A 16,644-nucleotide genomic window follows, 5' to 3' on the forward strand; every position below is an offset into this window, starting at 1 on the left:
GACTTATAAAAATAAATATTATAAAAGTATAATGTTGTCATTACTATAATTCAATTAAGGAACTAATTTCATATAGCTGTAATATAACCATAGTCATCGTTTTTGAGAATTGTAAAGCTTTTAGTCATAATTACATACATCGATGACAAAGTCCAACGGAAATACTTAATAATTACACTATTGTCAACAACATCAACAAAACACGAAACAAGAACATATTTGAAGTGGTAATAACTAAGAACGATAAACATATTAGTATGAGGTGCCAATAATTAATTACGCTAATTATATGTCAATTAATATTTTTTACCTATATGATCATAAATGTAATATGTGTATATAATGTTACAATTTGGAAACCAAACGACTTAATTCCAAACCGATATATATATATAATCTCAGCGATCCAACTAAAATTCTAACTTAACGCAACGCCATCTATTGTAAAAATATCGTACTTCATTTGCATTCTGTCAAATATATCGTCTTAGATTTTTATTTTTCTAAATATTTCAATATTTTTAGTAATATATTGAAAAAACATTCATTATTTTTAATATTTTATTTGTATTTTAAATATATATTTTTATGAAATTCTAAAAGGTATAATCACTTGAAATTTACGTTTTTATTTTATTTGTAATGTTAGTTAGATGTGCATAATTTAATCAGTTAACTGACTCCTACATACTCTTTTGAATAAAATAAGGATAACTAATGACAAGCTAATTTCGAACTTAAACTTATCCAAGCGTGGAAAAAAGTTCCCCAAAGGCGTAGAATTCAACGCGTGTAAAGCTTTCCTTACCCAATAATATTATAAGGAGGTTTTAAGCCGCATAATGTATAATAATATAGTTATTAGTATTTAAAATAAGTAACAAGACTATTTTATAGTAAAGGTAACATCAAAAAATTACATTTAAAGTTATTTCAATATTCTTAACTTTTTGTAGTTAAAAAAAAATGTTTTAAAGAGACATTTAAATAACGATTTTAATGTTTTCCTTCAGCTTGTAATAACCCACTGCTGGGTTTAGGTATCTTTTTCTATGTATCAAAAGTATCAGAGCCTAATCCACCACGCTGCTCCAATGCGGGTTGGCGGATGTATTCCCTACTATAAGTACCGATCGCTATCGGGTGTACATAATAATAAGTGGGACCGACGGCTTAACGTGCTCTGTGAGGCACGGTGAGAGGACCCACAAGGACTGCACAAACACCCAGACCACGGCAAACATCTGTACGGCAAATACAAATGTTTGACATGTTTAATGTAAGTAAATCTCAAAATTAAATTTCCGTCATTTATACTAAATAATTGTGTTTGTAGGCAAACGAAAAAAAAACCGACTTCAATTATACCGACAAGTAATACGACGTAGGTCGACGAAAAAATAGTCAAGTAAAAACGCATTATTAGATATAACTCAAAAAGTATTTGTTAGATCTCAAATAAATTAAAATGGGACCAAATGACACACACCACCTTTCGGTTAAATTTTTTTGGGCGAAATCGGTCTACCCAGTCAAAAGTTCTGAAAGAGCATACATAAAAAAAGTAAAAAAAAGACAGTTGAATTGTAAACCTCCTCCTTTTTGGAAGTCGGTTAAAAATATAGTATTAAAGGCTTATTACAAGTCCTTGAATATCAAACAACCGAAGCATACTTGTAGATAATTTCTAATAGAAGATCAAACGTGAATGTTTACGACCGTCGATACACACGGTTATATAAGACGAGTAACGTGTAACTAGTGAAAAATATAGTTATTATGAAGTTTCTTAGCATTGACTGTGCAATTGTTTATTTATTATGATTCGTATGTAACTTCAACTGCGTAAAATAAATAAATAACAGATTATATTATGAATTAATTATTAACTATAATTGAAACTTGAAATGAAATTATATTTTACTGTAAAAGTACTGATTTTGTTTGCAACATATACGTTTTAATTGTTATCCATGCTTCCGTAGTGTAAACTCACCGGGTCAAATTTCATATGAAATGCTTAGTATCTTTGACGTGACATGTGACAGTGATAGACAGACGGGCAGAGAAAAGCAAAAAATATATAATATTTACTTCCATATTATTATAATACAGATATAACATTATTTAAATATTATATTATTACAGATATTTAAGAAAAAAATTAAGTGTCTTCAATGTACACAGTCGAACATGTTTTTTAATGTAAATATTTATAAAATTAAAAAACGGGTTAATATTTCGAACGTTAGAGCTATATGTGACACGCAGGAAGATAAATGCGCTATTCCGATTGAGAGTATCTCTGGCTTAAGTTGTTTATTGTCAAGTATTTGTTTGTCGGTAAATTTGAAACAGATTCCTTAATGAACTCTATGGGTAATGGGAGCAGCGGTCACGGTTATTAAAATCAAATACCTATGTATAAATAAATTATAGTTAAATGTTTATCTCAGAAATGTAAATCATGAGGTATGAACTGAGGCAGGACACAGCAGGAATTTTCTGGTTAAAATCTGGAGCAGCCCGACTGGGGTAGTACCTCGACCTTACAGAAGATCACAGCTAAATAATACTGTTTTCAAGCAGTATTGTGTACCTGTTGGTGAGTAACGTGACCAGAGCTCCTGGGAGGGATTGGGGATTGGGTCGGCAACGCGCTTGCGATGTTTCTGGTGTTGCAGGCGTCTATAAGCTACGGTAATCGCTTACCATCAGGTGAGCCGTACGCTTGTTTGCCGACCTAGTAATATAAAAAAAATGAAATAAAAGTACTAAATTCTTACATTAAATTGTAATTTAGTTTTAAATTTGTCTTGTTTAAAAATTAAACAAAATTTTCTATGTAAATACCTGAAGTTATAGGTTAAGAGTTAATAATAAAATATCTACTATATAAATGGACTCCAAAATCCTATTGAGATTGTAATCTCGACCACGCATATTAATCTTCTTCGTGTCTTCTCCGCTCTACGTGACATTGGGGATGCTACTTTGACACTATTTTTACACTCATAAATTCATTTCATTAATCCAAATGAATAAAAGAATGACTGAATACTATAACACATTTAAAAATCCAATTTAAAACATTTATAATATTAAACAAATTGGCGATATTACAAAGTCAACAAAACTAGATCCTTTCGATAATTCTGTAAGCTGTGTTTAAGTTAGATATAAATCAAAACAACTTCGATAAATGATACCAACAGCTATATATTAATTGGTACAAATTTATTAAAATCTATCTCAGACGTAATCTTACGTATTATAAATTATTACTATTTCAGTGGAACGAATGTTAACGAACCGTTTTCATTCATAAGCAATATTAATCTATATTCATATGATACATAGTAGTTTATTTAGGTGTATGGTTACGTCAGTAAAGAATATAGCCACCCCCTCTTTTCCCGTAGGTGTTGTAAGAGGCGACTAACGGATAACACGATTCCACTACCATCTTTGAACTTGAAAAGCCGACCGATGGCGGGATAACCATCTAACTGCTGGCTTTGAAATACACAGGTCGAAGATGGGCAGCAGCCTCTTCGGTGCGACAAAGCTAGCCCTGCGGTCACCAACCCGCCTGCCCAGCATGGTGGCAGCAAAAAAGAATAACTTCAATAATAAAATATTGATAAATCATATGAAATGCATTAATCCGTTACTTTGCGAGCTCTCTCTGTATGGTAACCTGGAAGAGATCGCTATTTAGTGATAAAACCGCACTTTGCACGCCTTTGTTAGCGTATAATTTGAGCTATGCATTTTGTTATCTTATATTATATTTTATTACTTGCTATAACTCAATAAACGTTAGCGATATGGTCATTCCGTAATAAACTTACTTTCTATGGCAAAATAATTTTTGTAATCGATAAAACTAGTTTTCGAATGACCGCGTTCATAGTCAAACAAACAAAGTTGCCATAATCATAATAATGGAACAATATAAGGTACATGTTAACATTCTTTTACCTATATTTTGATTTTAGTGTTGTTTCTATTTTTTATGTTTTTTTTTTTTATATATAAGTTTCTGCTCGAGAGTAGTTTTTTGAATAATTTTACCAATTGCTTGGTTTTGAATTAAAGGCTAGAGTTATTTTATAACTTCATAACATACAATACATTTTACTAACCCACTTCAAAAAGGAGGAGGTTCTTAATTCAACTGTTTTTATGTATAGCCCATGACCATACATTACCTTATAAGCTTTTACTGATTGGAGCAATTTTGATTTTTTTTTTTAATCGAAAGGTGTGATGATTGTCATGTGGTACCATTTAAATTTTATCGATATCTGACAGCTACTTTTCGAGTTACCTCTACTATTTTTTTGTCTTACATACACGTATGTTGGTACGTTGTATTACTTGTCGATGAACACAATTATACTCGTATAATTAACATTTGAATATAACTTAAAAAAATAATAATATTTTTTTACGTACTTCCAATAAAATATTCCATTTCTTACTATAAAATAATAAATTATATATAAATAATTTCTTAATATAAAACCAAATTAAGTTAGCTAAAACAAAAAAAATAAAAAACTTGTACAAATAAGAATTTAAATTCCTCATTTCCTCCTTTAACGATTTAATGTTAATGTAATTTTCTTACTTTCATATCGCAACAATAACCATAGAGAGCGTTAAGGAGTCCCTGTTATCCTTAACATCTTACAAGTCAAATAAGGCACTCGGACGGATAGGCTGTAGTATTGTAATGTCACAATGTAATGGGGTTGGCTGCGACCATTACTATAAGCGAAGCGATAAGTAATTTTTTTTTACATTTATAATTACATTAAAGGTTATATAAATATTCTTACTAAATAAAATACAAAGATCACACAGACGATCCCTGGTAGAAGATTTTTTTCCTCTCTGGTTATGTTTACATAAAGCGAGTTATGTATACAATGGAGTCAGTAATATAATTTCATAGGTAGGCTTTGGATATAGAATTAGAAAAGCAACATAACGTTACTGTTTTCTAAAATAGCAAAATCTTTGTTGACATGAAAGGAAAAAGTCCTTATTTTTCTATAACCTTTTTTTACTATTGTCTACTAATACTAGGTATTTACAATCCATAAGTCGTTAACTACTGGATGGAGTCCATTAGGCAAAGACTTCATGCTCAATTCGCCCGCTCCAATGCGGGTTCACTTATAGGTACTCTACCATGATTACCGTGCGCTATTATGTATTTATGATAACAATCGTGACAGAAGGGTTTAAATGCCTTTCGAGGCACGGTTAGAAGGACACAAAGATATACACCCAGACCACAAACAATTATTTGAATTAAATTAAAATATTAGAACGCTACGCCAAAATAGATTACGTTTAAACATATTCCCAAAAATGATAAAATCGCTCTAACCTCCAATAAGACCGCGACCTACCACTGTCGAATACCCACTGCCTCCCGCCCAGTAACGACATATTATTTTATACCGTCCAGCTTACATTTATCGTACACAGATAAACGTAAATTGTGGACCATTAGGGAAATGAATATTAATGTCACAGATTATATTAACTCAATATGTGTCAAAGATATAGATTAGATTTCGCTATCTCGTCTTTATGGTTATTCTTATGAAAATTGACTAAACATATTTATGTAATTCATTAAGATATAACAATGTATTCTAAGGTTTAAGCTTTTGTATATTTATTGTAGTAATTTCTGTTATCTGTTATCAGCTTAATTAACATTTAAAAATAAAACGGAAATTGAGTTAATTAAAATTAATTTCAGCATAAATTTAGTTAATATTATCGTCATGAACGTAAATTTATTATTTAATTTTGGATTGATTACTTTTTAAAGATAATATTTGTAAACATGATTAAAGTACTTTTCACAACAACCGTTAAACTTTTAATATTATCTAATATTTATTATATGAACTAAAAATAAAAAAAATAATAAGAACAATTTATAACCTAATATGAACGATCAATGTATCATAACCATATTTTGTTTACTTTTGTACTTACTTAGCCGGACAGCTTTTTTTTCGTTAACATATCGATTTTTTTCTATTTTTTTCTTTTCATATGGTGGCAGTTGGATATAAAATTCGAAAAGAAAAATAATATCAATAATTATATTTCATTTAAAAAACAGGTTTCAAATTACAATTTATTAAATAATTCAACTTTCCCGTTCAATTTTTAAATAAAATTCAATCTATAAATAAATGAGTCTACGGAGAATAAATCACAAATTAATTGGCGCTCGCGTGGGATCGACTTCACTACTTTATCTTTAAACCTACGTATTATTTTATTCACTACAATATCAATTTGTTCTTGAGGTAGAAATAGTTCAATTTACAATGCTGTCAGTAGGAAATTTTCACTTAATATTAAATAATAAACAATAAATAATAAAATTAGTTGATTTCCACATATATGCACATAAAATAACACGCTTAGAAACATACAAAGAAACATTAAGATATGAAATACACCTCAAGAGGTAAAAAGTAGCTTATAGTCTTCCTCGGTAAATGGGCTCTCCTACACAAAAATAATTTTTCAATTCGAAACAGTACTTACTACCTGAGATTAGTGCCTTTAAACAAACAAACAAACATACTTTTCAGCTTCATAATATCAGTATAGATAATGTTGACAGTAATATTAATGGGCGGAAGGAAGTGGTTCAGCTAATATTTTCAATATCATTTTGTTCGAATGAATTGAGCTTTTTAAGTTTTATGTTTCTGACTTCTATGGATTATTAATTATTGACATCGTAATAATTACTAAAGGAAATATAAAGATATGCAATAATTACATTAAAAATATACGAGTAAAGAAATATCTATAAGTAAAACGCATACACTTTTACATTACAAGAACGTAAAACGGGAAGATACCTGTTCTCAGTTCCTCTCATCATTCGCAGTACCCAATATTTGGGAGCTCTGTCATGCGTCATAGTGCGTTCGTACCGTGGCGCTATTATTATATTTTATAGTTCGATAATAGAGAACGGATATACATGAACATGAACAAAAAAATGAAATTAATAATAATATTAAACACCTTACGAGCACAAACATATATTACAATAAATGATGAGTCCAAGTGTAATCTAATGTGTGTTTCGGACGTATATCCGGGATAAGTCCTAGAGGAAGCCATGAGGCGTTGATTATTATTAAAAAAATGTTAAATATATAAATCACAAGCAATACCGTGAGCAAAGTATCAAATATCTCCTAAATCTTCAATCAACCTTCCGCCATCGGGACACTAGGCGCAGTCGATCGTTCCATCCTTATGTCATCGATATGCCACCTACGCGCACAAAACGCTTTGGCACTTTTTTCCTGATGCGCACAGCTAAGGAATGGAACTCGTTGCCCGCGTCTGTGTTTCCCGAACGATACAATCTGGGTGTCTTCAAGGCCAGAGTGAATAGGCTTTTATTAGGCAGGCATGCTCCACCTTCGACCGCATCGTCACTTAACATCAGGTGAGACTGTGGTCAAATGCCTGCCTATTTGACATAAAAAAATCTACATAAATATAAATATATCATATAACATACACAGACGCTCGTCTGTTCCTATGATAAGCAACTTAATGCTTGTGTTACAGGTAACAGGTGACTGTTATAGCACTTATAGCTATTTTTCTTTTGATGAATATACTTAGAAATAATCCTACTAATATTATAAACGCAAAAGTTTATATGTATGGATGTATAGATGTATGAATGTATGGATGTTTATTCCTCTTTCACGCAAAAACTACCGAATAAAATTTAACCAAAGCTTACAGTAATATAGCTTATACATTAGAATAACACATGGGCTATAAATTTTAAAGATAGTGTGTGAATTTCCCAAAATATAACGATAATTTTCAAGTAAGTCGGAAAAAATCTGCCATCTGCGAGCTATGCCGGCGTACGCTGCACAAACTGTAAATTTTGCACGTATATAATGTGTAAGAGAACTATTTATCGTAATTAGTCCTACAAAAGAGTCCACGACAGCATATATCTATCTTTTATGAGTAACCCATTATCGCAAAAATAGTGAATCATAAATACAATAAAAATTGATAATATATTTCTAATGCATATTTGGTAGTAACAAATTCATTTTTATGTCACTAAACCAATTTTGATGAATTTTGGTATAAAGATAGATATTGAGAAAATAATAAGCTACTCGAAGTACTTACTAACCCTGCGCAGACGAAGTCGCGGGTACCAGCTCGTACATATAAAAATAGATACAAATATTAAACCCAGACTTCGGGCACTACCGAAAACTGCACCAAGGGGCTAGTCAAACATAATACATATTAATTACATAATATATTAAAAGATACATCTAAAATAATAAATCGAAACATAATAAAATCGCTTATACACTAAAGCACGTGTTATAAATTGTTTGAAAACACATATCTTACAATAAATAATGACTCACACTACGTGTAATCTGGTGTAAAACATTTAATTTAGAAGTCACACTATTAATAAAGTATCGAAAATATCTCTAAGTGATAAAACAACATAATAATGTTTGTCCAATTTATCTAATCCGGTTAAATGTCTAACAACTCATACAATTATTGCGGACAGACAGACGAGTGGGTAACACCGGTTCACAATATATAGATTTGTTATGATTATAGCACAGTGCTTTCCAAAGTTTTCGTCACTGTACCCCTTAGTATTTAAGAAATAATATACACCCCTTTTATATTATTATTTATAATTATATATATGGTTTAAACAAACACGGTTGTCTGTTCCTTAAGTAATTAATATGGTACCTGTTTTTTAGCAAACAACTATCTGATAAGGATACATACTTTTGCTGTAAATAATGAATTTATTACGGGTAGCCCTTATAAAAGTGTTTATACATTATCCATACCTACTCCTAAATGTGTGCATGTTATCATTACATATATGGTAAGGTCTATCTATTGTCGAACATGACTGAAATACACCAAACACTGTCTCTAGAGCCACATGTACAAAACAGTATCTTTTTTTCTTTTTTGTTAAACTAACGTAGTTTGATTGTCAATTTCAAAGTGTAGTTTGACCGAGTCACCTAACTGTTACAGTTAAGTTGGTTATTTAAATCCTCTCTTAACCTAGGATATCACATTTGTTTTCTATGTTGATTTTAAAATTATAAACTAAGTAATGAGCTGTTATTTCCATTTTTGATTTTTTTCACTTATAACTTCGACACTGGTATGCCTACATCCAATTCTATATATGCTCCTAAGCGGAAGGTTACCTGTTTCAAAACACGTTGTATAGAGAGTTACTATAATATGAGCAGTGCCTTTTATATTTACCACAAAAAAAACTTGGATATTTTTTACAGCTTTCTTAGTATTTCTACCACTACCAATATAATTTCTACAAAACCCCAGTGAGACCCTACTTAACTCCAGAGGTAAGGATTGAACAGGTTGGGAATCGCTGTTGCTGAGACATTATGTTTCCTGTCTTATAATCCATAGTTTTATGATGATAAGAGAAATCCTACCAAGAGGTGTGGAAAAGTCATTATTGTTTATTAATCTTTTTACGTTATAGTGATGTTGTGTTATTTTATCTGTAAATTAATTTTATCCGTAAGTTTTTTGTCATTATTAAAGTGTTTTTTTTTAATTGATGCTGTCTATTTTGTTATATAATAGAGATTTGACGACGCGTTGGTGCAGCGATCACAGCACTGGCTGTTGCGCTGGCTGTCACGGATTCGATCCCCACTCACGTCAGACGTTTATATTAGCCATATAGATGTTTGTGGTGGTCTGGACATTTGTGCTTGTGTACTGTGTGTGTTTCCAAACACCCGACACAGGAGTAAATCTTAGTAGGGGCCGTTGAGTGCAAAAAGTTTATTTATTTACTATTTATAATCCCTTATATCTCTCTAATCTCTGAAAAGGTTGAATAGATTTTAATGACATTCTTTCGGTCGGATTTTAGATGTACTATTTAAACATTTACTACAAAAAATGTAATAAACTGCCTATCGAGAGCGGTATCAACAGAAGACATGTACGTCGTCACTAAATAAAATATAAGCAATCATAACGGAACTATAATAGTTAAAAAAAATGTTAAATTCACCATTCATCATCATCATCATTTCAGCCTATTGCAGTCCACAGCTGGACTTAGGCCTCCAAAAGTTCACGCCAAAAATGGCGTGAACTCACGTGTCTTACCCATAGTCACCACGCTAGGCACGCGGGTTGGGGACCGCAGGGCTGGCTTTGTCACACCGAAGACGCTGCTGCCCGTCTTCGGCCTGTGTATTTCAAAGCCAGCAGTTGAAGGGTTATCCCACCATTGGTCGGCTTTATAAGTTCCAAGGTGGTAGTGGAACTTTGTTAACCCTTAGTCGCCTCTTACGACACCCACGAGAAGAGAGGGGGTGGCTATATTCTTTAATGCCGTAACCACACAGCATCCGTAACCACACAATTAAATTAATTATATTAAAAACTTCAAGAGCTAGAAAAAATTTAAAGTATAAAAAAGTTATACGATTAATTTTAATTCGAAATGACAACATTTATTTTTGACAGTACAGTATTGTTAATTTAAATTATAAAAGTAAATAAAGTTATATTTGGCATAAGACGTACATAATAAACCATAACGAACACGAACTTTAAATTTTCGTTCCCTAACTAGAAGCTGCCTCGGAAATGCGATCAAAACAACAAAATCCCATTGTATGCAAATTCGCTCCTAGTATTTCAGCAAATACGTTTAATTTTATTTTAAATCTTATCTGGACAAAATGATAGATGACTAAAAAATAAAATAACGATAAACGACTAACCAGAACTAACTTGTGTCAACATTTCCACTGTCAAAAAAAAGTTTGCGATTTGCGATTTTGTAGCTAAATATTTATATTCTTGTGCAGGGGGGACCAACCTGCAGCGCGCGAGCAACACGGTTCTTTGAAAATGATTTGTGGTTCTCGATAAATATAATAGTTCCTTTTAATTTTAGTATTATTTATTTTAAAAAAATAATATAGTTTCGTATGTGTTTCTGAATGTCTTTTAATTACTGACATAATGTGAAATACTAAGTGCAACGTTAACAAATTTCATTTCAGTCCAAGTAATCGCGTAAGTTACTGAATTTTGGAAATTTGTACCGGAATCGATGTATCTATAATATAAAAATGAGTCGCTGAATGTGCTAAGCGCAAAACTCGAGAACGGTTGGACCGATTTCGCTAATTCTTTTTTTAAAATATTCCTTAAAGTACGAGGATGGTTCTTAGGGAGAGAAAAATTCTAAAAAAAAAAATTTAAAATTTTCTGAAAAAGTCTAAAAACAACACTTTTCTATACTCCCATACAAAAGATTTGTGATAATACTTAAAAGTCAATTTGAACTTTAATACCATACGATAAAGTTTGTGTTAGGCGATACGAAGTTCGCCGGGTCAGCTAGTCCTGAATAAAAAAAGGCTGTTTGTTGAATTATTTCAGTATTTGGAACGTACTTATGTAAATCACTTTATTCCGCTTTAAAATTTCATCCCTGTTCTAGTGTATGAAACTCAAATAAAAACTGATTTTGTTTTTCAGAATTATTCAATATATTTATAAAGATATAACAAAATCTGCTCGTACAATTTTTATACTACTTCATCACTTCAGCCTATCGCAGTCCACGGCTGGACATAGGCCTCCTTAAGCTCGCGCCAAAAATGGCGTGAACTCATAGGTGTTGCCATAGTCACCACGCTGGGTAGGCGGGTTGGTGACCGCAGGGCCGGCTTTATCGCACCGAAGACGCTGGCTTTATCGCACCGAAGACGCTGCTGCCCGTCTTCGATCTGTGTATTTCAAAGCCGGCAGTTGGATGGTTATCACGCCATAGGTTGGCTTTTTAAGTTTCAAGGTGGTAGTGGAACTGTGCTATCCCTTAGTCGCCTCTTACGACAACTACGAGAAGAGAGGCTATATTATTTACTGCCGTAGCCACATAGCTATACTAATTGAATGTTTCCTATAACACTAATATATAAATTACATATAAACAATTGAAACTAATATTATTAACAGACCTTTGTGCAATATGAAACTCTAGAATCAAAGAATAGATTCTATTAAGTATTTTATCGAAGCCTTAAAAACTGAAAATGACATCTGAATATTACTATAACATCAAAATTGCTCACATAAAATGTATAGACACTACAATTTTATTTATCACCTATATAGCCAAAACCTCGGCTAACACTTAGTACAATACTATATGACCAATATAAAATAAACAGATAGAAAATATGACTTAAAACTATTCTATTTTAGACTTTATTCCAAAAGACATAAGGATTACACAAAAGGACAATTTATGATAGCGAAATTTATTCCCTATTTCCATATAAATAGACGCCAAAGTAGAATATCTCATTATAATGGACGGTAAAACCATCGGCTCATTAATACATCGACGGTAATGACATGTACCAATTAACGTTGAGCCGTGACAGACCGAAAGGCAATTCACAACTCCTACGCACTAACAGATAAAAGGCAAAGACGCAGAACGGAATACTTGTAAAATAGTTTATGTTTATACAGATTTCCTTCTTTAAATAATTTATTGAATTGTTTAAGAAAAAAAAAATTAACTCTATACATAAAGAAACATAAATGTAATAAACGAAAGCTGTTACTTGTTTATTGTACTATAACTAGGTCGGCAAATAAGCGTACGGCTCACCTGATACTAAGCGATTATCGTAGTTTATAGACGCCTGCAACACCAGAAGCATTGCACGCGCGTTGCCAACCTTATCCCTGATTCCCCCCATGAGCTCATATCTTCTCACTCACCAGCAAGAACACAACACTGCTAAAGCAGTATTATTTAGCAGTGATCTTCTGTAAGGTTTAGGTACTTCCCCAGTCGGGCTGCTCCATGTTTGTGCAGGAAATTTCCTGCTGTACTCTACCTCAGTTAAAATATACTTAGATATACTTAGATAATCTAATAATCTTAATATACTAAGATATTTGATATTAATAACAACAAGATACACAATAGTGAAAGCAAGAAAGACACATTAAGAGAAGGAAGGTATAGAAGTTGCTTACAAAAGTCCTTAAAACACACAAACAAAATCTCAATTAAAATTTTGTCCAAAAAAAATTGTAAGCAGTGTGCTAAATAAAAAAAAACGAGTGTGCTTTAGACCACACAACTGAAATAAAACTTCTTTAGCTCCATCAAACTTATATCTCGCTCTCAACTTCCGTTCGCCTCGCCCGATCACACTTTTCGTCAGGCTCTCGTCACGCATTCACCAGCTTACTACCCAAGACAAGCGTGCATAAAGAGCGTAAACAAGTTTTACTTAAAAAATAACATAGCCGTTAATATCGATTTAGCTTACTAATATCCTTTGTCATCTAACGTTATAATCTTTAACTATATGAAAACTACTCACATCATTTTTGCATTTCTTTAAAAAGTGTATTTGATAGTCATCTTTTTTCTAAAGTCGGTAAGAAAATCTCACAAATACGCATGCAATATTCCTTTAATATGTATGTCATTCAAAGGTCATAGAGAATTACAATTAAAATTACTCTACCGTTTAAATTAGACAAATGTAAACACTAATAACCTTTTTTCATTCAACCACACAACTAACTAACCGTTCAATTACGCTTTCATGTCGCTGGCAAGGGCTTTGCTCAAGATGCTACGGGCAGGTTTATGAAATAGTGACACCAGTGGGGTGCTTGCTGTACAAAGACATTAAAATGATCGACCTGTAGATGGGGGCAGGTATACGTGTGAATGTGAATAGATAATTATATATGTGTATATGTGTAAGTATGTAATGTATATGGATATGTATGAGTTTGAGTGTATGTAAACATTTTTAAAAAATCCCGACAGCGTCGAACCACGTCCTAGCTTTACTAGGCAGTCACAGGACTGTCGATTTGTAGTTCAAATGATAAATAACCTGTGGTTTTATAATGCATGTTTAACAAAAGGCATGGGCATTCAGAGCCCGTGGATGTTAATTTTAAATTAAAAAAAGTAACCGTTCAATGAAAACGACCAGCGGCACAAATAAGTTCTTTGATTTGGCGGCCGTTGAACAATTGTCTCGCAAACAATACAAATGATTTGTCATAGTTCCGTTGCACGCTAAATTTTTGTACAATATATGTACTTTACGGTAGTCATTTTGTTTGCTAATGAATGTAAAACGACTAACTAAATGTTCTGCAGCTTGATAATTTGATTAAAAATTTATCTACGCGATGGTAATGAGACGCAAGTCTTGCGTTAATATAATTGTTTTTGCAGGCAAACGAAGAAAAACCGACTTAAATTATATCGAATAGTAATACAACATAGGTAGACAAAAAAATAGTCAAGTAAATACGCATTATCAAAGATTACTCCAAAAGTTGTAATCAGATCTCGATGAAATTTAAATGTGGCCACATGATAAACATCGGCTTTCGATTAAATTAAAAATCATTAAAATCGGTACTCCCAGTAAAAAGTTATGCGGATTTTCGAGAGTTTCTCTCGATTTCTCTGGGATCCCATCATCAGACCCTGGTTTCCTTATTATGGTACCAAACTAGGGATATCTCCTTTCCAACAAAAAAAGACATCAAAATCGGTTCATAAACGACGGAGCCATCCCCGAACATACATAGAAAAAAAATTTATATATATATATATACAGTCGAATTGAGTAACCTCCTCCTTTTTTTGAAGTCGGTTAAAAAATCGACTAGAAACGGCTTTTTGTTAACGGCTTTGAGGGCTTCAATTTTTCCAATACACCACACAACGGTTCTTAATATTGTGTTTCGAATGAAATCAATATTACGTTATTCAAATTGACTTGAAAAGCGCTTTTGCATCGTCGTTATGACTATAGGTCGTAATAAATTAATTATCTTTTATGTAAATCTTCCACTTATTCGGAATATAGATCGCGCAAAGAAGAATCGACGAGAAACTCCGCAGTTAAAACTTACAAATCTCATTGCGTATTTTTAAATCAAACAACTTCATTTGCTTGATGTATTTGACGCCGCAATTTGTATATAGGAAAATATTGACGTCCAAAGTTTGTAAAATCCATTCGTTTAGTTATTTCATAATTAACGCGTCTGTATTATATAACTAAATAAGGTCATTTATATAAACAATGACATAAAACAAATGACAAAAACAATGGCGCATTTGAAGTCACTAATACAATTTTACTATGGTAATAATAATAAAAGTAATTTGTAATGATATGATATATAGCAGACTAGATACAGGAAATGTGATTTATTGGTAATCAAATTTAATTATGCTCTTTAGGTAATAAAATTCGAGATGTCATTACTGAGAATCTTACTGTAAATCTATAACTGTAAGACACATAGCAATAAACAATTGTAAACAATAATATGAATATTGTCAAATGCTGTGCTAATGCGTCGTCAAATTATTATAACACTTTTTTTAAATCCATGAGTAACAAGGAGAAAAAGAACAACTTTAGAATGTACTAACAATAAAATATCATAATAAAAAAATATCGATAGTATTGGTACAAGTCGATTCTACCTTGAAACCACAATTACATGCGGTACAGGTCTCATCTACCCTGAAACTATAATTATTTACGATACAGGTCTCATCTACCCTGAAACTATAATTATTTACGATACAGGTCTCATCTACCCTGAAACCGTTTAACTTAATACAGCAGTTTAAGTAACGTCTAAAATAATTATGGTAAAGATTTTATGTACCCTGGAAAAATCGATTGTCATCATGATCATCACTAGAAGAAGAGTCTACATTAGACCTTTCAAGATGCAGCCATGGTTTAATTTTCTAATTTATTATTAAATTAACAGTTATCTTCTGTATGCCCGAAACACGAACACCGACTCCACCTAACTATTGGCTTAGTACACTGAGGTTTACGAGCATAATGACCCTCTTGCTGACAATTAAAACATTAAAAAATTCTATCTATATTAATCTGTCTATAGTCGTCACAAAATAATAGGCCCGTTTGGACATATACATATGTCATCGGGACGTAAATAGCGAAGTAACCATACAACTCGGTATTCGATACTCACGATAAATTGATTCAAGTTTGGATGACTGTTTGATCCATTTGATTATGTAATGTAAAGTGCATTTGATTAAAATTTTGATCAGAAATTTAACTTAAGCTTTAATATTGTAAGTAATTTGAAATAATACAATGGTGGACTATACTTACTTCCAATGTGACATAGCATATATTTCGTTTACCATTATTAACCGTATAACTATTTTCAACGTTCTTTAAATCTGTCAAATTATATATAATTGCGTGTTTGTTAATCTGTGTAAACACATTTCAATTGTTTGTTCCTTGCGGCTATTTCAAACTCTGGTAAAATATTGTGAAAAGAAAAATTTTCGTTTTTTTTATCATTACCAAATGACCGTAAGGCGTTAACAAAATTAGATAAGTTTTTATTGCAAAAAATTTATGAAAGAACTCACATGAAGCATCTCGACTCGAAACATGATTTCTTGCC

Source organism: Melitaea cinxia, chromosome 22, assembly GCF_905220565.1.
Source record: "Melitaea cinxia chromosome 22, ilMelCinx1.1, whole genome shotgun sequence".
Classification (NCBI taxonomy): domain Eukaryota; kingdom Metazoa; phylum Arthropoda; class Insecta; order Lepidoptera; family Nymphalidae; genus Melitaea; species Melitaea cinxia.